The 23,940-nt window shown below is 25.6% G+C and overlaps 3 long non-coding RNA genes across 3 annotated transcripts; 1 reads left to right on the top strand and 2 right to left on the bottom strand.

Moving 5' to 3' along the window:
• Positions 1–3,542: 3,542 nt before the first annotated feature.
• On the top strand, positions 3,543–5,411 carry LOC132921664 (uncharacterized). The gene is made up of 2 exons (XR_009660922.1): positions 3,543–3,752; positions 5,119–5,411. It is a non-coding gene; the product is annotated as an uncharacterized LOC132921664 (long non-coding RNA).
• A 3,208-nt stretch (positions 5,412–8,619) lies between these two features.
• LOC132922849 (uncharacterized) lies at positions 8,620–10,384 on the bottom strand. The gene is made up of 2 exons (XR_009661067.1): positions 10,189–10,384; positions 8,620–8,839 (listed from the first exon to the last, which is right to left on the bottom strand). It is a non-coding gene; the product is annotated as an uncharacterized LOC132922849 (long non-coding RNA).
• A 2,962-nt stretch (positions 10,385–13,346) lies between these two features.
• Positions 13,347–14,064, bottom strand: LOC132920584 (uncharacterized). The gene is made up of 2 exons (XR_009660745.1): positions 13,923–14,064; positions 13,347–13,814 (listed from the first exon to the last, which is right to left on the bottom strand). It is a non-coding gene; the product is annotated as an uncharacterized LOC132920584 (long non-coding RNA).
• Positions 14,065–23,940: the final 9,876 nt, after the last annotated feature.

Below are 23,940 nucleotides of genomic sequence, written 5' to 3'. Positions count from 1 at the left end.
CGCGTTCGCGGACGTAATACGAAAATGCGAACGTGCGGCGGCGGGCGAGTAGTGACGATTACAAAACCGTTTCACGTTCGACACGTCGTCGTTTAGCCCGGAGGAGTGTCGGCGGCGGCGGCGGCGGCTGGAAAAGCTCGAGGCAACCGAAGGTACCCAAATCACGAACGAACGACATTCAATCAAAAACGGATGGAAAAAATATACGAAATGAAAATCGTCGAGAAAAATAGATACCGGCGGTCCGCGTGGCATATTTTCCCGCTAAAACTTATTGTCGGCGATTCGTTTATATACGGACGAAACGTGCATATATGTATATATGTGTATGCGTGCGCGTGTGTGTTCGTATGTTTGTACGGGTGGTGGATATCACGGGCACGTTTCATATTATATATAAATATATTATATATATATATATATAGACGAAAAAGAACTAATAATATCGGGACAAATAAAATATCACCCAGTCTTTGCGGCTGTGACGTAGGAATTTTCTACCGCCGATTTGACTTTTTCGATTCCTCGGACCGCGTACGAAATTGTTTAGTTATTTATTATTGATATTGTTATTTTTTTTTTCGAAAATCCAATAACGTTTTTCGAGAAAAAAAAATACTCTATGCTCTGGATGTATAATATGATATGAAATAATATAAATTAAATGTCTAGTTTTTTTCAAAATTGCCTTGGTTGTTATTAGGCATTCTTCGTGTACTTAATACTATAATTTCTGAAACGAAGAAATCATATGACTTCGAATATCAAACCTAGTATAATTAAATAATTATAGTAAAATTATCTGTGGACACCAATAACGTTTAAGCCCGCATGAAGCTACGTGTCATTTCTGCATGAGAATTATTTTTTATTATTATGAATATGAATATTATAATTTTCTAAACATATACGCGTAATATGAAATTCTTGAATAAGACTACAACGAACGTCACGTGTTCCACAATATGTTAGCTACCTAATCGGCTGATACAAATAATCATTATATCGGTCTATACAAGAACATTACTCAGATATAATACTATTAAATTCGATTTGAAGAGTACGTTATTATAATATAATGTTGTAGAATAATTGAACATTTACATAGAATTATATAATAATTAACACCATTTGTACTATCGCTTTATTATAATTAATAGTGTACTGACTACGCCAACATACCGAAATGCCGTGTAAATTGTTGAGCAGCCAATCTTCGTCTACTCATTGAAATTATGCTATTCATTATCCTTCCAATAATTGTTATTATTATCCTCGTGAATACATAGTATTGCATTAGATTTATTAGGAAGTATAGTTTGCTTTTTAATTGATTTAACAATTATAATACGTAGACTATATTAATCTATCGGCATTAGAATAATCCTGATAAGAAAATAACTAAAAAGTAATTGTACATATTGTACAATATAATTTATAAATTATATTTTGATTTTTCGAGTAATTATAGACGAAGACCGGGAAAATATAAATTAATTAATAATATTTTTTATTTGAATTATGATTCTAACTTGGAAAGCTCCAAAAATTATGTTGGGGTTCCACAAAATGTTCAAGCTCCTGCAAAGGTTCTGCGAGTAAAAGAAGTTGGGAAACACTGCTCTAATCTATAAGTAAACAAATAATTATTATTCCATAATGACCGATTTTCATAGACTACCAAACAAAATGTTTTGGTATAGAACACAAAACGTTACGATCGTACCATATCATTTTATATTTAAATAAACTATGTGGTATTCAATAAGTACCTGTACAAGTATATCATACTCAACGTTAATAACAATGTCCTGTATTAATCGTCAAACGATTGGATCTCCAATTACTATATACATATATATAATACATATAATATCGCGCTTGAGTGACAATCCAAAAACTCTACGTGTAGAATATTCGTATTATAGGTTTACTAAAAAGTTTATTTTTTTAATTTGGTTTTTACAGTTTTTTGTTCCTTTAATACTACTCTAAGCATAGTTTGAATCGAGTGAGAACGATACGAAAAAAAAATTACACGGACGGTGACCCATCTGGGACCTATATTGTAACGTTTACCCGGTTTAATACTGGGTATACTAAAGTATCTAATTTAACGACTCACTGCGCTATGTCAACCTATAGGAACTATACAAACGGATTTTAGCTCACAAATTTGTACTCATCTCGATTTTTCTACACATTTTATTATTATAATATAGCAGTAGTAGTGTATAATATATAACCATCGATTTCAAATTATATGTATTTATTAATTATTATATTACAGATGTACTCGCGCTAGTCGCACTACACATACTCCAATTCGATACAGCCGCTTTAAGGTTACAGTCGGTATATTTCATTACTATATTATATTGTTGTAGTTGTGTCATGTTGAAGCATTTATTCGTGGTGGGAAATCTGTTTTAAACCCACGATTCGCGATATGCACGTCTATTAAACCGTAAAACTTGGCACCGGCGTTAGAGAATATACACTCAGCGCATTAAGCAGGCTGATTTGGCCGACCCTCAAAGCCTTAAAGCGTTGTAATTTTAAAACCATAAGTCACGACTTAAGACGTTTCATAACGAAACAGAGACACACGTCTTTACCATTGAATTTTCGTTTTGTATAATTGTATGTGTTAAAAACAGAAACGCTAATCATTGTTTAACATTACATGATTATGTTATAATATTATCTTTTGAAATATTTTAGAGGTATTTTATATGGTTATTAGTTTGAATTGTATTTAGGCTATAAATTAATTACATTTCAACAACGATATCACCATGGAAACAAAAGTAGTGATGACAAAAAATGAACACAATAATGAGTTATAAAACGCCTTAATAGGCTTAATACCTTCGTAATATTTTCTTTTTTATACACGTAACGTATACGATGATATAAAATTTAAAAAAACGATTCGTTTAAAAAAAATTTAATTCAAAACAAAAACATTTGCTCCGCTTAGTTTAGTCTAGATTTTGAAAATTATAAAATAAAAAGTAAGTATATATATATTTTTTAATTTTTTTACATATCAACACGTAGCACAAGATTCACTCGGGTAAATAATGTAGTATATTATGTCAAACAATCAAACCATCAGTACGTGATGCATTGGTTTGAGGAATTCATGAATATTCATGTAGGTACCTGTTTATTAAAATAACTTGTCATGATATTAAAATATCCATAGTTATTTTATTTTAATTATACATATCTAATAAAAAAACAATATAATAATATGTTAATATGCGAACATGTTCGTAAAAATAGAAAATTACGTATAATATTAAAATAAATAATTATATTACGTATTTCAGTTAGATGACGTATGCATAAAGTATATATTTAGACAATTTTATCAAACACGCAGATTTTCAAAAGTTTTCCATGTAATAATCTACTTCCGCGAGCACATACAAATGTATAAAATAGTTATTGGAAGGAGTGAAGGAGGGGGCGGTGTTGTTTTAGTGCGAGTACATATAACCTAAACGTTTTTAATATATTCAGTCCTCGCCAACTCACATGTGTGCCGTTTAAATGTCATGTTGACGCACCATGCACACAAGTTGCTGCAGACGTTGCGGCGTTGGTAGATATGAGATACGCTTTCGTCACTGTAAATAGTGCGCGGGATGACGGGGTCGAGCTCATTAATTACCGAGTTTAAGTGGAATAATAATTCCGCCTGTGTTACGCTGAGTCTAGAAACTTACCACCACCAAGTGTAGGTATGTAAATAGAGTTTAACTTCAAGCTAACATTTTATATTCAGTACATTTGGATCATACATAAAAAAATCAGTTTCCTAGTTAGCGCTGTTTTGCACTATTATTTGTCTTATTATCTTGACATTGTATTATTAAACATAAATACATAGTATACGAAAAAAAAAAATAAAATCATCATAACAAAAAAAATGAATGTAAAATATTTAGAGGATTAACCCTAAAAGAGAACTTGTTTTTCTATTGTTTTTTTTTTTTTTTACAAAATAATTTAATATTTTACCCTTATTTACCAAGTGAATTTTAAATTGAGACGGTTATTTTTATTATTTAAGTTTTTTTTTTATTGATATTAAAATGCATCAACAACAAAGGTTATTAGTTTTAAATATACAATAGTAGAACCATTTTTATAATTATTGAATGGTTTAAATGGTTACATATTATAACTTACTATAATTTAGATTTTTTGATTGTAAATACTATGTACAATATTTTTTTTACTTATTTAATTATAGCTACGTTTGTTAAATTAGATTATATAGAAGTCAATTTTTCTGAAAAAAGTTATTTATGGAGTTTTCTTGTTATTATATGTTTAACTTGCTACGTTAACATCGCAGATTGTATAGTTATATACTTGGAGGTCACATTTGAAACTTATATTGTTATCTTTGTATAACCTATAATAATACAGAGACAATAAATTAAAATATTTTCCTTTACGTATGTTTAGAGTGTTTAGACTTAGATTTGTGTTTTTAATTTGTCTTAGTTGTATCCACTGTGGACTGTGGTACAGTGAGTTTGCCTTTATACATTTTGTACCAAGATTTTAATATTCAGGTTTTGACAAAATTAAAAAACTAAAATACGATCTATTCGGTACTAAGTAGTTTACTTCATTATCATTACACATTATAAGAAACTAATTCGATTCTTTACAAAGCGATGATAGGATGATTTATTTTTCAATAATTTTAAAATTATTAAATGTAATTAGTTCTCTTATATTAATTGTTATTATAATATATTTACGTTTAATTATTTCAAAGTTATGCCTGTGGTGTTTCTAATATTTATTGGGTAAACTATTGTAGTAATGCACATTTTCTGAACATAATGCGTCTAATGATTATTATTATTATTTATTTTTAATTATTTTACTGTAATAATAATTAATAGTGTAGTTCCTAATGCGTTTTTTTTTTTTATGCGTTTGTAGTCTTCAAAAATTACGGTACGCCATTGAACTCAATTCAATATTCTCACAAGACTCTTGTCGTTTAAACCTGTCGCTATAGAAATTCACATACAAAGTATATATAACTTGTACTGATCTCATATATTTTGTGCATATATGTTGCAGTAACATTATATATGAGACATAATGGGTACACGAATATTGAAAGACAAAACCATTTCGTGATGTATAAATTTAGTATAACAGCAGCGCATGCCACACTTCGGGTTCGGTTAAGGAAAGTGCCTGGATGGTTCAAATGCACAATAATACAAGTGATTATAATAATAAATTGAAAAATGTCCGCATATCCTAAACAATTATATTTTATATGTGCTTGGTTTGGTAAAAAATATTGTCAATGTTGTTAATATAATCACTTATGTATTGCAAAAAAAATAAATTGAATTACACGATAAGCGATTATCGACAGTTAAAAATATATATATATATATATATATTTACAATATATAAATAAAGCTATCTAAAGAGAGTGTTGCGTGACCAGCTTGCTTTTGAATTAAAACCACAAATTCGGCATAAGAGTGTTAATATAATCGAAATTAAAATGCAAAAATACTAACATGACCTAGTATTTAAATTTTAAAAAGTATTTGAACTTTAGACCGATATTATTATACATAGAAATTGAAAACAATGCATCGAATGATTTTTGAAGTAAAATTGTACGGTTTGATTTTTTTTTTTAAATTATTTACAAAACTCACATTTGTTTAGTGAGTATGCCGTACTTATAAAAAAAAAAAAACAGAAATTAGATATGAATCCCATAAATTATTAATTAATAATTAACAATTAAAAATGTTTCCTCCATAAATTTATGTTTTACCATTAAGTTACGATAAAATATACAAATAATATACTTATTTTAGTTTTTGTAACTTGCTATATTTTCCATAGGTATATATATAAATTATCAAAAATTATGTTAAACATAACTTAATTAACACTTCTTTAATAGAAAAATTAATAGCATATACTTAATTATACTTGGAAGTCATTTTTTGAAACTATATCTATATCCTACAATTTTCACCAAAAGTATAGTACAATATAATTAAAATATTTGTAGAGATGTTTATTGTGGTGAAGGTATGACGGCCTTCCACTGATTTAATTCTAGTTTTTAATTTTATGTAAAATATAGTTCCTTTACTTAAAAATATACTTTATAAAAGTATGTGCATTGAAGTAGTTTTTATCAAAACGGATAATATTTATCTTTTGAGAAAATACATATTTTATTATTATACATATTTTCTTAATTATAATCTAACTGTATCTATTTTCAAGTTAAAGGTATTTTATAACCTTACCTGTTATTTATTGTTTGATATTTTTGTTGTGCTTCTTATTTTTCCCAATTAAATATTTTGTTGTAAACCTATCATTAGTTTTGATAATTGTAAAACTTTTATAATATGTAATAATATATTAGCAGTTTAAAAGTGTATTTTTATTATCAAAATAATTTATGTTTTCTTTTTATTTATTTAAGCTGCCTCTAAATATTATAAAAAAATTGATTTAATAAGTTTTTTGTTTCTATTCATTTTAGAAATATTATATATAAAAACTAAGAAATAACAGTTAAAATTTGTCGATATAAATTAAGTATTTTAACTATTCTCTGCCTTCTTATTTTGTACCATTTCGACCACTGCATATCCGTATGCATTACAATCATATTTTTATAAATATCACTAGTAATGTTTCAATTCTTATTTTTTGTAAAAATACGATCATAAGTGATCCCAAAAAATCATAAAACTAATTCTGATTCATATTAAAATTTTGGAAAACATGATAAAACCAAAATTTAAATATAAAAAATACATACAATCAAATGAATAATACCATAATATAATATTATTCAATCTATTTATTAAACATTTTTATTTTAATAAATATATTAGAAAAGATTTAGAATAATTTTGATTAGTCCGAATCACAACTCATACACAGTCATGTAGTTATGTAGTTCAGCCATGCAAGTCTTCTACAAGTTTTCACGTTTGAGTGAAGAACTCCCGGAGTCCCGGCGGCAACATCATTGCAAACGTTGTATATTTCAACCGTTGAAATTCAACGCTGCTATGCTATACCGAATATTCTCTAACCACGACAGTAGCCGATATTTGAAGAGCTGATGAATGGCGTTGGTCAATATTACATTGACGCAACCATCTGACATAATATATTATAATGGCAGGTATATTATGTCCTCACTACACTTATTAGAGAACAAATTCGCCGACGACAAGGATAACGCTCTGATGCTTGTTTTTTATGAAATTCGTATTAATTTATTGTTTAACTTTTACTTTTTTTTATTTTAATTTTCATTAGATATATATCATACTAGACAACGTTTATGAAAATAACAAAACTTTTTAAAAATATTATCATTTTCTAAATGCTGCATAGACGTGTGAACCGTAGAGTATATATTATTATATAAGTACTAACTAAATAACACATTGCTCTGTGTTCATGAGTTATGAAAACTTAAAAATAGAAAGAAAAAACTATAGTATTTATTTATTTATTAGTATTTATAAACTTCATTACATTTTTACATTAGCTATTTCAAAATAATTATTTATTTAATTTAAATTTGAAAAATTTAAAATATTTTTCTTTAAACTAAAATATTTATTTATTGTTTTTAAGAATTTTATAATTAACTATTTTTAAATAAATTCCTAAATAAAATTGTTTTAATTTTATATTTTATCTTTTAAATTAATTACAAGTTTAATAAATAGTTTCTAATTAAAATGATCACAAATTCATGTAAGTTGTTTATAAATCAATACGTAATTTTTTGTCATACTATTTTTGTAAGTATGATTTTGCAGTTGATATGTTCACAAATATTAAAAAAATAAAACAATATTGATTAATACTTCAAATAAAAATACCATCATACAGTTATTTTATTATAATTACATTCTGCATGATATTATGTATTTTAATTTTAATCAAACAATATATTATTTCATATTTAAATAAGTACAATGTAATTAGGTAGGTACGTAGTATTTTAAGAATGTTTTTATTTTTTTAAGGAATAATTTTTATTAAAGTTTAATTATGCACGTAAAAAAACGTACATCATAATATCTAACGAATCGATATGACCCAATTCATCCATAAAAATCATAACTATAATATTTTTTGTATAAAACCGGCTTGTACATTTTTTTAATCGCAAAATCACTGGTTGGTTGTGTTTAATGAACGGTCTTAGGGGATTAATATTAAACAATTTTTTTCCATGACACCCGTTTTCTTTTTTTTATCGTCAGCACTCAGCTCTTAGTGGCGTGGGCACTTTTTAACGGCCCCGTTTGTGTGTAAATTACAGGCTGCTAGCAAAAGAAAAGGGTTTTTCAACAATCTGTTAAGCCATTTGATGGTCGAGTAATGTGCGCAGGTAATGAGAAAAATGCGTGCCACCTACAGTCGCTGTAATGCACACGCACACCATCTTTTTACGTTATTATTATTATTACTATAAAAAAAAAAAACAACAAAATGAAGCGAAAAGAAAAAGAAATTGCTACGTTCTAACAATAATTGTAATAATAATAATAATAAAAATAAAAACAATGCTTTCCATTTATTTCATATTATCAAACCTCGGATCCGCAGTTATTTTAATAACGTATTTAATATTCGTACGAATTATTTAAATCCATTTGATCTTGCTGCGTTGTAGTATCACCGTTGGATGTATCCAAGTATTCTACAGAGGTAATGCTCACGCAAGATGACTCAACTCTGTGCATTCCGCTCGGACACTTGATAATGCTAGGTACATCTGTACAAAAAAAATCATTACAAATTATCAGTCTAAGTGGGAAATAAATAAATACGTGAAAATTAGTTTGATTATATTAGGTCCATGTCGTCTGCACCATATCATATCCAAGATCACAATCATTAGTGGTCGTTAGCGCAAAAAAAATTGATTTGAGCTCAATTCAAAAAAAAAGTTATTCCTTCAACATACAATATAAGGTAAGTACTAGAGATTTGATTTTAACTCCCAAATACTTTCCTTCTCCCAAAATCTTAATTTCAACTTCGGTACCGAGTCAGTGTCAACCATTAGTGCGGCTCGTTAGAAAAAATGAAAAATCATTTATTAAACGATATATTATATACACGATAATTAATATCTACATATAAGAATAATATAATATTATTATAAGTTTAAGAATAAAACGTATCGATACGTTTTTATAATAATTCAATTAATACTTTTATTTTATAGATACTTATCAAAAATGTGCATGCGATTTGTGTTTAAATTTGTTTTCCTTTTGTGATGAAATGTAGAAGATCCGGCTATAATATCTTAAATTCCCTTTTGCATATAAAATACTTGATTAACCCAAGCTCATTTAAATTGTGAATATTTCACGAATAGAATTGTTTTGAATAAAAATATAACAAAACCTAAATCAGATGCTTTTTGTTCGTTAACAACCTTATCGAAATGCAAATTTCTTTGAAATAAATAAACAATTTAATTCTTATTGTTTTGTATCTGTCTTTTAAAAACATTACATAGGTTAGTATACTAATTGTATAATGAGTTAAATTCGATTAAATATCTTCTAAATTCATAGTAGTAACAATGCAAGATAATATTTAGTTTTTAGGATAATAATTAAATGTATAATAATTAATAAAATTATTGGTAGTTTTTATTTGCGACGATTATTTTTGAGCTGTGTGAAAAAATGGGTTAACCCGTTGAATGGTAGTAGTATATTATGTGATAAGTAATCATATAAATCTAATAATTGACATATTTTATAATTTATCTACATATTGCATTGAATATAGGCTATTTACCTAATGGAAATAATTTTAATAATAACTTATTGTACCTACTGCAATACAAATTTAATACATATAATATTATAATACAGAAATTTATCATAATATCAGTACTGTTAAAATAATGACAAATATAAAACTATTTTTTTTTATTCAAACTAAAATAAATTTTATATTTAACATTTCTAAAATATCAAATATAAACAATAATCAATACATTTTTAAAATATAATTTGATATACGAATATTTTCAAAACATAAAATTGTATTATTGTCTATGATTAATATCTATATTTTATGTATTATTATTTTTTTACTTACTTATTATAGAGCAATAAACAACAGTAAACATAATGAATAGAAAGAAAATATTGTATTTTAATGCACGTTTGACGCAAACGAAAAAAAGGATAATATCGTACATTTGTGCATTTTCATAACTGTATCGAATTGGAGCGAAAATATTATATTAATGATATTTATTCGTGTTAAAAAAGGTGACATATTTGTCTAAACAGTATTGAGTGGTACATGATAAATACAATTGTTCATACTTGAAAATCAATATTTACTTAAATAAATATATAATATGCGCGTATTTGCATTTACTTGTTTATTGTTTAATGTATATGATTTGTTGTCAATAAAATTAGACTTTGAGTTAGTTTTTCGTTATTACAATAAAAATGTGCATAAATTCATTGCACAGTCAACCAATAATGTTTAAATAATACCTTTATGCTTAATTAATTCAATACAGTTATTATTATACGTTTTTGTGCTAGAAAATATTTTAATCTTATTGAAATGATTCAATTTTTTAATACTTTTCAATATAGCAGTATTTTTATACTTCAGAATTCAAACATACTGCTAATTTAAAACTAAATATCCAGGTATATATAGGTGTTATTTATTAAAACAATAGTAATCGAAACTTTTTAAATAAGTTTTTCATGATAAATCAACATCATAAAAGACGTAAAATGAATTAAAATTTTATAATGTATAGTTTTATTTATTTAATATATAAAATTATAATAATAAGTTAAAATATTATTATTAATAATTAAAAAAAATATCTAAGTATTATCAAACACTTATACTTAGTTTATTTTAAAGTATTTGAATTACATTTTATTCAATTGAATACGTTTCATACATTCTTATCATTTTTTGGCAAGAAAAAAATAATAAGTATCGAATTATCTGGCTACTACAATTTCTTAATAAACTAAAATAATTTTTTATTGAGTTATAAATAGATTGACTAAGACAAATGTTTTTAAAATATAAATATACAAACCATCCAATCCATTATAACAGAGTATTTAGTATTTTTTTCACATTTTAATTTTCCTGTTTAAATTACAATGTTTGATGTTCGAAGAATATAATATTGATGATTAGTTTATTTTGTTTAACGTAAATAAATTCGACAGTGAAAATTCGTTATGGTTATTTCTTTTCAATAAAATCCGAGGAACTTGCGCTACTGTAAATAGGTTTCGAGTGTACCTCGTCAATGGTCACTGGTAATTAGATCACTGTATATTTGCTTAACACACAAATTTATATAAATATTAAATACAAATGTACAAAAAAAAAATTCACCTATATTTCTCACCCAAGTGTAAAATAAAATATGTAAGAAAAATAAACATAATATTATGATGTTGTCTAAAAGAAAAGTTTTTATTATGATACAAACGATTGACAGAGGTTTTTAAAATAGAAACATTCAAAATGAAGTTAAATTGTTTTAAAAAATGTTAGTGAGTAAACAAAATGTAATTTGCTATTCGTTTAACTGAATTGAAAAAACTGTTCAAAGAAATTGCATTTCAAATATTGACGTTTTCTACATTGTTCAGCAATATAAAAAACTCAAAAGACTGTACAAATTTATTGTTATTAAATATTAAAGTTAAATTATATATTTAGGAATTTTGGCTTATCATATTTCATAATAATTGTATAATTCATCTACGAAACATTAATCATTTTACATTTAGTAAAATGTATGTCATGAACTCCTACAATTACAGCTACAGTAACTAAAAATATACGTTTTAAAATGTAATAGCACTAGTATTTATTAATCAAAGGAATCGATTTGAATGATGTATTAATCACGCTGAATTGAAATAATGTATAATGAAATTGTTAATAATGTATTCAGGTATTCTACACGCAAAAGAAAAAACCTTAACCCCCCCCCCCCTTAAATTTTGATACGAGAAAATAATTGTATCTATTATAAACGAGGGATTTTAAAATCTCACCAAAACTATTAATACATATTAACCTATAATATATTAGTATATTTTAATTAATTTATATTGAATAATATAAAATTAGCAAAAAATAAATATACCTTTATAAGAAACATCTTAATGGTTTCAAATTAACACTTTTATTCAACGTTGTCTAATAATGATAAATCAATCGATTCAAACTGTCATTAAATTTAAACATATTTTATACAATGAAAAATTGTTCGTACCCAATATATATGAACAAAATGTACAACGTACGACATAATATTATAGCATGCAACAAATTTATTCGATGTTGTCATAGCTGCTAACAATTATTATAATAATTGTTTTTTAATCGAAAAGTGTTTTCGTGTTCAATTTTATTTAAACGAAAACCATGAATTCAAATAACACACTATATAGTACGCTACACGACGGCATTGTACCTTTATTATTATTATTATTATTATTAACGTTTACATTTGGTATTTATAAAACTGCAGCGTTTTGTTTACATATTTTTTAAAACGTACAACATAATAATATATACCATATTGTATACACCTATATATATATATATATATAAATATATGACATTCAATACGCTTGCATTAGCATATTATAGTATGTATTTATATAATATTATTATACTTTTATTCAACCGATTCGTGAAGTCACAACAAAAACAAACCGATGAATGTTTATTTTACACATCAATATATATGTACATGGTAAATGGTAATGATATAAGTACGTTATAAAAACTACCGACATCAATTACGTAATCGAACAAAAGAACTATTATACACGTGTATACAGTGTCTACGGTGTTTGTTTGTAATATTATATTATAATAATATTATACCCAGACGATATTTATCATCAATTATTTAATACTACCTATAGGTATGTCTATTATGCTATGTTTTATGATATGAAACGACCATTTTTTCAATAGTCATCCACACAGCTAGTTTGCTGAATAGTTCCCGCCGACGTTAGAATACTCCAAAAAAATAAAACGTAAACATTATAAATCTTCAAAACTATAAATACTATTATATAATTCATAACCAAGTAATCAACCATAACTTAAGTTATCCTAACTTTTAACCTAAGTTAATAATGTAAATACAAGTGTAGGCTAATGAAGTAGCTGTTGAAGCCTTTAACCTTTATAAAAAAAAAAATAAAAAAATGGAAAAAGCAAAAACCACATTTTTTATAAAACAAGCAAAAAACGTTTATTTTAGTGTTATTATATGGACAATTATATAATAATGTATGTTTTAGATGAAATAAAAAAATTAGCAAGCAAACAGTAATAGCACATTATATATTTTACATTACATTTTATTTATCTATAATAATTACAAGTTTCCTAAAAATATTCATCGTATATATAAAAAAATTACAAATTTACAGGGGGGGGGGATAATTCAATGTTCACAAACTATTATATTTGAAGTGTTTTTTTCAACGGCCGACAGCATAATGTAATTATACAAAAAATATATATTCTTTTATAACATATTATTATATAATAATAAAAAGTTATGATTATTTTTAGTGAGAACGTTTCTTGGTCGGTTTCTTATTTCGAGATCTGTGGACGATGTATTCAGCAGCACAGGAAAATTATATACGTGGTCGCAGTTAGGGGACATCTGACCTGGGTGGTACATACTATTATAACAATATGGGTAACAAAAAAAATGCATTTTATTTCAGCCTATATTAGCTAACGTAATACATAATTTACGTCATTTGCAGGTATTGTATTAATATTATTACTTATTATCGCGACCACTGTTTGACGTTCCTGTGATTGGCGTACTTGTTGTCCCAGGGCCTGTCCAGGACGCTCGAGTACCTGTCCCGCAATCTGGTCAGGTACGTCTTGATGGCCGCGTCGTTCCTCTCGCCGAGCCTGACGACGGGCACCGGTGGCGCAACGCCTCGGAAGTGACGCATCACGTCCCTCTGGGCGGGCCGGTCCAGCGCCAGAGGGCGGATGCCCTTCGTCGACGAGATAAACAGCGCTGGAGCGACGAGCGCGAAAAACCAACGAGTCAGCCGCATGACGGTTGTAGGTGACGACGACAACGACGAAAAACGCACGATAATATTATCTGTACCTACTCTGCCTGCGATGAAGTGCAAAAAAAAAACCGAGCCAACGGACAATACAAATAATAATGTGCTCTGCGATAATATGGCCGGTCGAACGTGCGTGGTAGGTATTTTATATTATTTTCTGTTTTACTCGATCGAAACACGTCGTAAAATATAATACTACGCGTCATGTTATTATTATTATTATTATTATTATTATTATCAACATCACATGCCATATACGTGTGCGGAAGGGCGATATTATTTATATTCGGCGCTCGTTCGGAATTTGATACAAACCATAACAATATAATATTATACTGTCGCGTTAGACGGTACCCGATTACTGAAGTACCTACAATCTACATAATATATATATATATATATATACGTAAACAAAAAATGCTTGTATATATCCTGCAGAGCCTTTTTCTTTATTTAGAAAAATATGTACTATTCAATTATAGGTATCAGTAATTCTTAAACATTTCAGTAACTACAAAGAGTCCCCAACTTTTGGAGAGGAAAATTATGGTCACATTAAGACGTATGGTTTAAGAAGCAATAAAAACTTTAAGCTCTGTGGCCTGTACCCAAGCTAATCCGATTTTTATCAGACACAAATCTATCTCATCAGCCAAATGCGACAAATAACCCACAGACTATCTAAAAAGAGACGTATTATACCACTATTATTTAGTATTACGTTATTTAATATTTTTATTTTTCTCTCTTTTATAAACCTTATAGTTATAATATTATAAAACTGCAAATTTGTAGTAATAACATATTACAATGTATACATTTTATTATAAATACTAATGTAATGTTACATCCATCGATTAGGGTTTCGTCTGATATGGCCAGATTTTCCTTATAAATGACCCCGGAGACTTAGTCCCCGAAAAAATAACCACGGAAATAATGAACCTATAATAAAAATTGTGTTTCTACCTAATTATGAATATGTAATACAATGTCAATAATTTATAAATATAAAACAAATAGTCAATTTTTAATCACGGTAAATTAGTTTGAAATGTTAATAATATATAAAAAACAAAAAAATTCACAATAAATGTGTAATACAATTTCAATAATATAATAATTTTATAAATATTAAATTTATAAATAGTCAATTTTTTCAATCAATAATTCCCCTTTCATAATTCCCTTCTATGATTATTATATATCTGATGACAGACAGACCGTGGTACCGTGTCAAAATCTTATATGTGGTTATTTTTTCATGGGGTTATTTTTTCGCGGTACCATGGCCATAAATTCCATGCCGCCATGGATAGATTTTTAACAAAAAAAACTTTTTAATTGAAGCAATAATTCAATAAAAGCAAATTATATAACCTACAGCTATTATCTGCCTACCTATTGTATATTGCCGGAATTTCGGGTGTACTGATAATGATACCGGACACGATTTAATATAGGTGATAATACCATATGATACACAATATGATCACCCACAGGACACAGTCATATTATGCAATTATGTAATTTACAATATTTTCTTCGAAATGTGATATAATAAACACGTATCGATACATGCAGTACACTGAAGATACTAATTTAAAATATAGTTATATTATTACTTATTATTAATAAGTTATCAATAATTGCGTTATACATGAACATAATTAATATTTGCGTTGAAGAAACCTCGGCAATTCCATAACGTCTCGTCATAATACAAGATATAATAAAGCGACATGACATAGTAATATTATAGTGTTGTTATTTCACCATTTATAATTTTGATGGATCACTACATTTCGAGTTCGGATGATACAAACAACGAAAACGATGTTACAATGCTAATGTAACGTTATGCACCTCATTTCTATTTCTTTGGAATTCTTGTTTACTTCAAACTTTTGAATTTTGACAATGATATACATATATACTAGTATATTGTTTGATATCGTATTGTGATGTACTAAAAATATACATTTCGTTACTTAACAAAACAAACCAAAACAGAGTGACTCATTTAACGTAAGACACTCATTCATTCAGAAAACACTAAAGTTTTTAAAATATTTCTTTTACTTAAATTAAAATCGATTCAAAATAATAATAATATATTTTCTATTGTTAAAATTGTTTAAGTTTATTATTCTTTTTATTACAGCAGACATTTTTTATTTAATGTTCCAGAGAAAAATATTATTTGGAGTACGAGTATTTCTATCCATAAAAATCAAATTTCGGACAAGTAATTAATTTGTTCTAAATATTTTAATTCAAGATCAGCGGAATGATAGACCGACATTTTGTGGGGGATCATAATACATTTTTAAGCTTTACTCAAATTGCATTATGCATGAATAGAAAAAAAAATAATTAGTTGACATTTTTTAATGTCTATAAACAAAATTAAAATATCCCTGACGTTTAAATTATATCCTGTTTAGTAAATACTAAATAGTACCTAATATAAATATTTGGTAAAAAGTAAGAATGGCTAGTATTTATCATAATAAGTAATGACATGGAAACACAAAAAAAATAAATAAATAAAAATAAAAAATTTTACACAAATATATTTTTTGACAATTGTATCACTCTGTTGTAATTAAAACAGGAATAAACGTACATATACTTTATATTTTCACCAAATATGAAGTGTATGTTATCATTTTTTACAAATGGTGTAATTTTAAAATATTTTGATTTTGTTTTTTCAATAAATATAAATTAAAAAGCTTTTCTTAGTCGTAACACTTGAAAATTGTATTCAAGGTTCCTCACACATTTTTACTATAACATTTGTTTCTATTGACAAAATTAGTCAAAATCACAATCATTTTCTAATAATTATTTTGTAGTTAAAAATGCATCAAGAATTTATAGCTAATACTTGACAATTAAATACATAGTTTTTTATAAGTAATTCGATCATTTTGGAACTGAAAAATATAAAAACATGATTGTTTTCTATAAATATTTTGAATTAAAATTTGGATAAATTCGATATCAAAACGAAGAATAAAAATTTTAGTATTTTTTGTTTTAATTTAAAAATATTATAGTTTGAATTTGAAGCTTTTAACGTATTTAGTTAAATTTTATACACACAATGAAATTTTCAAAACATTTATACTACTTGTATGTTATTGTCTATTTATAGTATAATGTACCGTGTTACTTTAAATAGTAAAAGAAATAATTACTATAATTATTAGTAGCAATATATTTTAATGACAATAGGCTAACATACTATCTACGTTAAGAATAGTTTTCCGTATGAAATGATGAAATGATTTATCATTGAATTTAACACTTTCATTACAATGACCTCTAAATTGACTCTAACTGTACAGCAGAGTGGTTACACAATATTCCTCTTCTTTTTTAAATATAATATTCTTTAAGAAATAATAAATAGTTTCAATGATAATAAGGGCTTTACTTTTATTTTATGACTGATGGTATTTTTTCTTTAAACATATTATGGTTGTGATTATTAACTGAAAGACCAAATGCAATGTGTATATTTCCTATGCTCTGGAATTAGTATACTCGTACTAAACTTGTGTAAATATTAAATACGATCATACTTTTTAATATGAATTTATCTCAAACATTTTGACATTGTTAAATTTTTTCTTTAAGAAAAACTTTTTTTTAAATAATTTACTGCTGTCTTAAATATGATTAATTGATTATAAATAAAAACAAATTTAATTAAAAACGAACTGCTCTTGCATCCTTTATTTCTATAATGATAAATGTAGTTAATTTTTATAAAATATAAAAGAAACAATAGGTTTTACACTGGCACTATTGGTTTAACATTTGTAAGATTTTCCTAACTGGACTAAAAAGTATCACCATTCACCATATTATATAGTTTTAAAAATAATAATATTACATTTAAGTTCTGTTCAGAAATATATATTTAATAATATATGTATTATCCTGTAATAATGGACTAAAATGAAACAAATATATTATTGAAAAAATATTAAGTAGGTATTATATCATTTTTAATTACTTTTGTTAAAAATGTAAAAGAAAAATATATTAAATACCTGAAGTTTATTATATTTAACAAGACATTTGGTTGTATTTGAAAATATAAAAATTTAATTGAAATTTAATCTTAAATATACTTATAATAATTACAGAATTTTGTTAAGTATACAAATCTAACGTCACAGGAAAAAACTTTTTCATTTTATTGGAACACCACCGTCCGTCTTACGCAACATTTTTGGTATTACTATTCCTATTATTTAAATTACTTTGAAACATTTTCACTGAAATTTCCATCTTAATCCCAATATAAGAAAAAACTTCTGTTTTTCTTTTCTTTACTAAACTTGACTGGTACAATACGATGAAATAGGTGTTCGAATGAACATTTTTATGATTCCACTATTCAAACACGAACGTGTATAACTGTAAAATACATTCTTTTCTTCAATATTTTATCAATATTTTTTATAATTTAGGAACAAAACTACATTGTTGATTAATTAAAATAATTCATACGCGAAAACAAAATTGATAGATACTCGTCAAGATTTTTTATTGTGGTGTACGTAACAATATACGAGTAACACCTATCAAATAACAAAGTACGAAGACACATATCGTATCATGTGTGTTTTATTTGATGACTTTTAAGACTAAATATTCAAAAAAATACATTTAGTTTCCAAAGTTGTATTACCGTACTTGTAGATATATACTTGATACTTAGTGTATTAGTGTCCAACGGCATTTGTGCCTGTAGGTTAAGCTAGGTAATAATAAACTCATCCTCTAACCAAACTTCAAAACTTACACAACCATTTGAATACGTAATGAAAATTGTTAATTCAAATTTTAAATATTTACATAAATTAGTAACTACTTTAAATTGAATATATTACAGATTTTTAAGAAAAAACACTAATAAAAATAGTGATTATATTTTGAACTTAACAAGAAAAATGGTATAGGATGTAATTATATATTGATTGTGGCTCTATATGCATAAAACAATAAATGTATAACTATATATTATTTAGAAATAATTTACCAAAATCATGTTCCAAAAATATTAGTTGAAAAAATGTAGTATTGCAGGGAATAAAAAGATACGATGACTTAATTGATTAGATAACTACTGTTATAAATAACGTTTTATTTCATTAGAAAGAACATACAAGTACAATAATATAGACCTTTTTTTTCTAGTTTCAATATTTTCTAGATTTCCTCGTTAAAATTATTGTGATTTTAAAAATGTTTCCACATTTTTATAGTTAGTTAATATAGTATGTATACTTGTATATCTATTAACATTTGGAAACTTATTTATATAAAATATAGACATTATAGATCACTACAAAAGTCCAGTGCCAGAAATTATGTAAAACAATAGGTACGTGTTGCCATACTAAAATTACAGTTATGTTCATTCAAACGATGATCTCAAAGGCAAAAATCTCTTGGGATTATTTAGAGATTGTACATTATGCATAATATTATATACTTTGGCTATATACGATTTAATTAATGATCTTTACGTATTATAGACTATAACAGTAGATGTTTCGTTTAAATAATAAAAAAATGGATTTTCTTTGAAATAAAAATCAATTATAAATATAACAAAATAATATTGTATTATAATCGTTCAGTAAACATTTTATGATAAAATAAATATAAAACTATAAAATTTGGTACCTATGTAACCACATGTATTTTAATTAAAATTTAATAATTAATTGTATTTGAGTTCCTAGAATGTACGATGTATATATAATGTAAATATCTACTCTGTATTTTAACGAAAATATTATTATGTTATAAAAACTCTATAAAAATTGTATTTGGATACGAAAATTGAGTAAAAGTATTTAGACTTTATAATAATATTATATAGTTTTAATAAAAACGTTCAAATTCAAAGTTTATTATTACGGTTACCGATGTATCATTTTACGATGGTTTCATTTTGACGAACTACTATTCCCCAGTGAATTATTATATAATATATTTTCTGTATGAATACGAATAGGTTCTTAAAAAAAATGTACTGTGCATAATTCAAAAGAGTTCACCGAAAACGCAGTAATTTTATTGCTCTTTTTCCAAGTACTTTTTTAAAAAAACCTCTTTCGTGTTTTACAACAATCTAGTAATGTATATCTAAATTCCCATACAAAACCTTTTTTTAAGTGTATATTAAGTAGTTTTATAGCAGAAACGCGTGAATTAAATACATATAAAATTCATATTTTGATAGTTTAGGAGTTGGTTTTTACGTTTTTACACACAGACTATCCAACGCTTATCGGTCACATCTACTAAGAAAAAAACAAAGAAAAACAGAACAAAACAAAAATATGTCTGACCAAAGTAATTGATTTAACAAAATATTTTATTTCAATAGTGTAAGCAAACACACCCCATTTCGCATGTGAATAATTAACATCGTCGACTTCGGTTTTTGTTTTTTATTTTTATTTTATTTTTTTGTACACTACTGATTGGTCGACCTAGCTATACGTAAAACCGACATGTTTCTTACTGTTTGATGTTATACTATACATCATGATACCATCGACTGTCAAAAATGTTTTAATAGTATTTGTAACGATTATATTTGAGTAGTATTAAAAACCAAGTAAGGTTTTCTACTGTCCGAAATGACATGAAGTGAGTAGCAATGACTCTTCGCAAAAACGTTGTTGTTCTAATCAATGACAATCGAAAATTTATTGTGGTTACGGAAACAAACAAATATAATGTGCAATACTATTTTCACTAAATTTAATAAAAACTAATTTTTGTTTAAGAAACATTAAAACACAATCATTTTAATATTATTAGTAATAAGATACATAATATTTTTTAGATACAAAATTCAATGATAGATTTTTCATTGACAATCGTTACATTTATATATTTAAATCTATTTATTTTTTTTGTGTTAATAAGATTTTTATTTAATCTATCTAATTTTTTCCCTACGTAGAATAATTACTTCCGTTAATTTCTATCCAATTATAGGTATATGTGCTGGAGGAATTTAATTTATCTACAATTTAAATGGTTTTATTATAATGTCAACTTATCATGACAAATAATTATCGTGAACGTTAAATAACTCTAACAGATTGAATTTACTTTATACCTCTTTACATAATATTATCTTATAATATATTCAAATCGTATAAGTGTTGAGTTAAATATGATAATAAACTTAATAAAACTATTCATATAATTATGTTTAAAATAACAATATTATTAGATAGGTATGTATATTTTTTTTTACTCACAAATAAAATTTATATTGTTTTAAATAAACGAATATAATTTACATTATTCATTAGAATATCTCTGTTTACGGTTAAAATATTATTTGTATACTACGTATACAAAATACCTTCCACATTCCTGCAGAACTGTATAAAATATAACCAAGGAAAAATATGTGAACAGTTCAAAAATATTTTTTATGAAACATGTATTTTATCAAAATATATTTTTTTTTTTTTGTGAGAATTCGGTATTATAAAATATAAAAGCTTTCATTTTGAAATGCAATGCCGCCGCCAAATATAATGACGTATGATAAAATGATGGGCCTAATGTAATAAAATGCTGAACGAGAGTATAAACGACATTTTCCAGATTAGTAGGTACTAAAAGTCGGTTCGTTTCATTCTGTAACAATGAATATAATTTTAGTCAATTGCATTGACACTATATCGATTATAGTGCCTATAATATTATAATTCATTATAAGATAATATTTTTATTTTTTTTTTTTTTTGTATAGCGATTACATAATATTAATTTATAATATTTACAACGAAAATATATCATATAATCAATAAATACATGGATTAAATCTAGCTTAATTTTTTTTTTGTAATAATAATAAATAAGAAAAATAATTGATAACAAAATGCCGTTAAATCCAATAAAAACAGTCAATCAGTACGTAGCATACAATAACTATTATTCTATAAAACCTCCTAACAATATATATAGATAGAAGTACTTAATATAAAACCTCATTTTACTAGTTTAGCATCAACATTTTTGTAAATACATAATACTATGCTTATAATTATTTCAACCAAATGCAGTATTCTATATTATCCAATTTTATCGTTCGTACACCGTATGAAAACCGTATGTCACAAAATAGTGTAGGAAAATTTATTTTCTAAATATTTCAGATGAATTTTACTTGAGATTCATATTAAATATTAAACATTTTTTTGAATTAAAATATTTATTATCAGATTTACAAATTTTAGTTAAATAAAAACACAATAAACATTTTCTTATTAATAAATAAGTAAATATTTAATGGTTGTTACGACATGCCGCTGTACAAAAATGAAAAAAGTCTAAAGATTCATTTAAATTTAGTGTAAAACGTATTTATAGTAAAAAATTAACATATTTTTCTTAGTTAGAACAAAATAAACTAAATATTTAATCAGATGGATAGATGTTTAAAGTTTTAAACAAAAATGATTTTCACAAGATACAAAGAATTTAACTTTTTCTAAAAAACTAAGAAAATATTTAACGTCTGTATTATTCTCTCTGTATCGATTTTTGATAAAAATAATTAATTAACTATTAATTTTACATTTTACTTTCAAAAAAAATGTAAACATTTTAACGCATCATAGATATAGTATAATACTACAAAGGTATTTATTAAATAAATTGTTAAAAACGAAAAAATGACAATATGTTGGTCATATTGAAAGGTATATTAAGATGTAACAAAAGTTTCTTATATATACGGTCAACATTTTGATAATCGTAGTTACAAAATAGTGAATGTGTAGCCTTTTCACTTTTAGTTGAAAAGGCATTGGTAGTAGCTAAAAGCGTATGGACGTGAGGGGATTTCCTTTGGCTGGAAACAGTGTTATGTCCCCACGAGAGTTGCCCTTTGTTATAAAAAAAAAAAGAAATAAATCAGCCAGATGAAATTGATTTTAGTGTTACTTTTACGTTTGTATATACCTCTATACATCAAATGGTTGCTCTTAACTTCGGTTTGAATAAAATACAATTATTATATATAAGTGTATAATACTCATTGTAGAAACACATTAATAGTTTATTATGTTGTAAGATTAATTTGTCTTGTTGATATACTGATAAACTTTAAAAGTAGTTTATTTATTTTATGAATAATGCATTGAATAATAATTGTATAATATTCCATCAGTGCCATAGAATGTATAACGTTCATAATAAGGTTATATCATATAACTATTATATGAAATCTATACGTTTTTTTCAAAACCATTATAAAATATAATACACAATTTATAAACTATTATTATATTGATATATTTGATGTCTAAAATAAACACCGATTCAAAAATTTAAATATTGTACGTGATTTATGAACCCAAAGTCTCATAAAACTATACCTAAGTTCTACAGTCTATAATTATAGGTATAAAAGCGTATACATATAGAAAATTAGAAAACAAACTTTTTCGCCGTATAAATTATGTATATGATACGATCACGATATTTAAAAGATATGAAGGCATTCAATGTATACATCACATACTTATAGTGCATTTATATGACAGAGTTCATGCAGTATTTATCGTGGGAATTTATCACCAACCTTCTATTCCGTTACCACTGATAAAGTCGATTATTTTAAGTTTGTTTTTTCACCATTAATAAT

Source organism: Rhopalosiphum padi, chromosome 2, assembly GCF_020882245.1.
Source record: "Rhopalosiphum padi isolate XX-2018 chromosome 2, ASM2088224v1, whole genome shotgun sequence".
Lineage (NCBI taxonomy): Eukaryota > Metazoa > Arthropoda > Insecta > Hemiptera > Aphididae > Rhopalosiphum > Rhopalosiphum padi.
The sequence above is the reverse complement of the archived record's forward strand: the minus strand, read 5'-3'. Positions and strand labels throughout refer to the sequence as shown.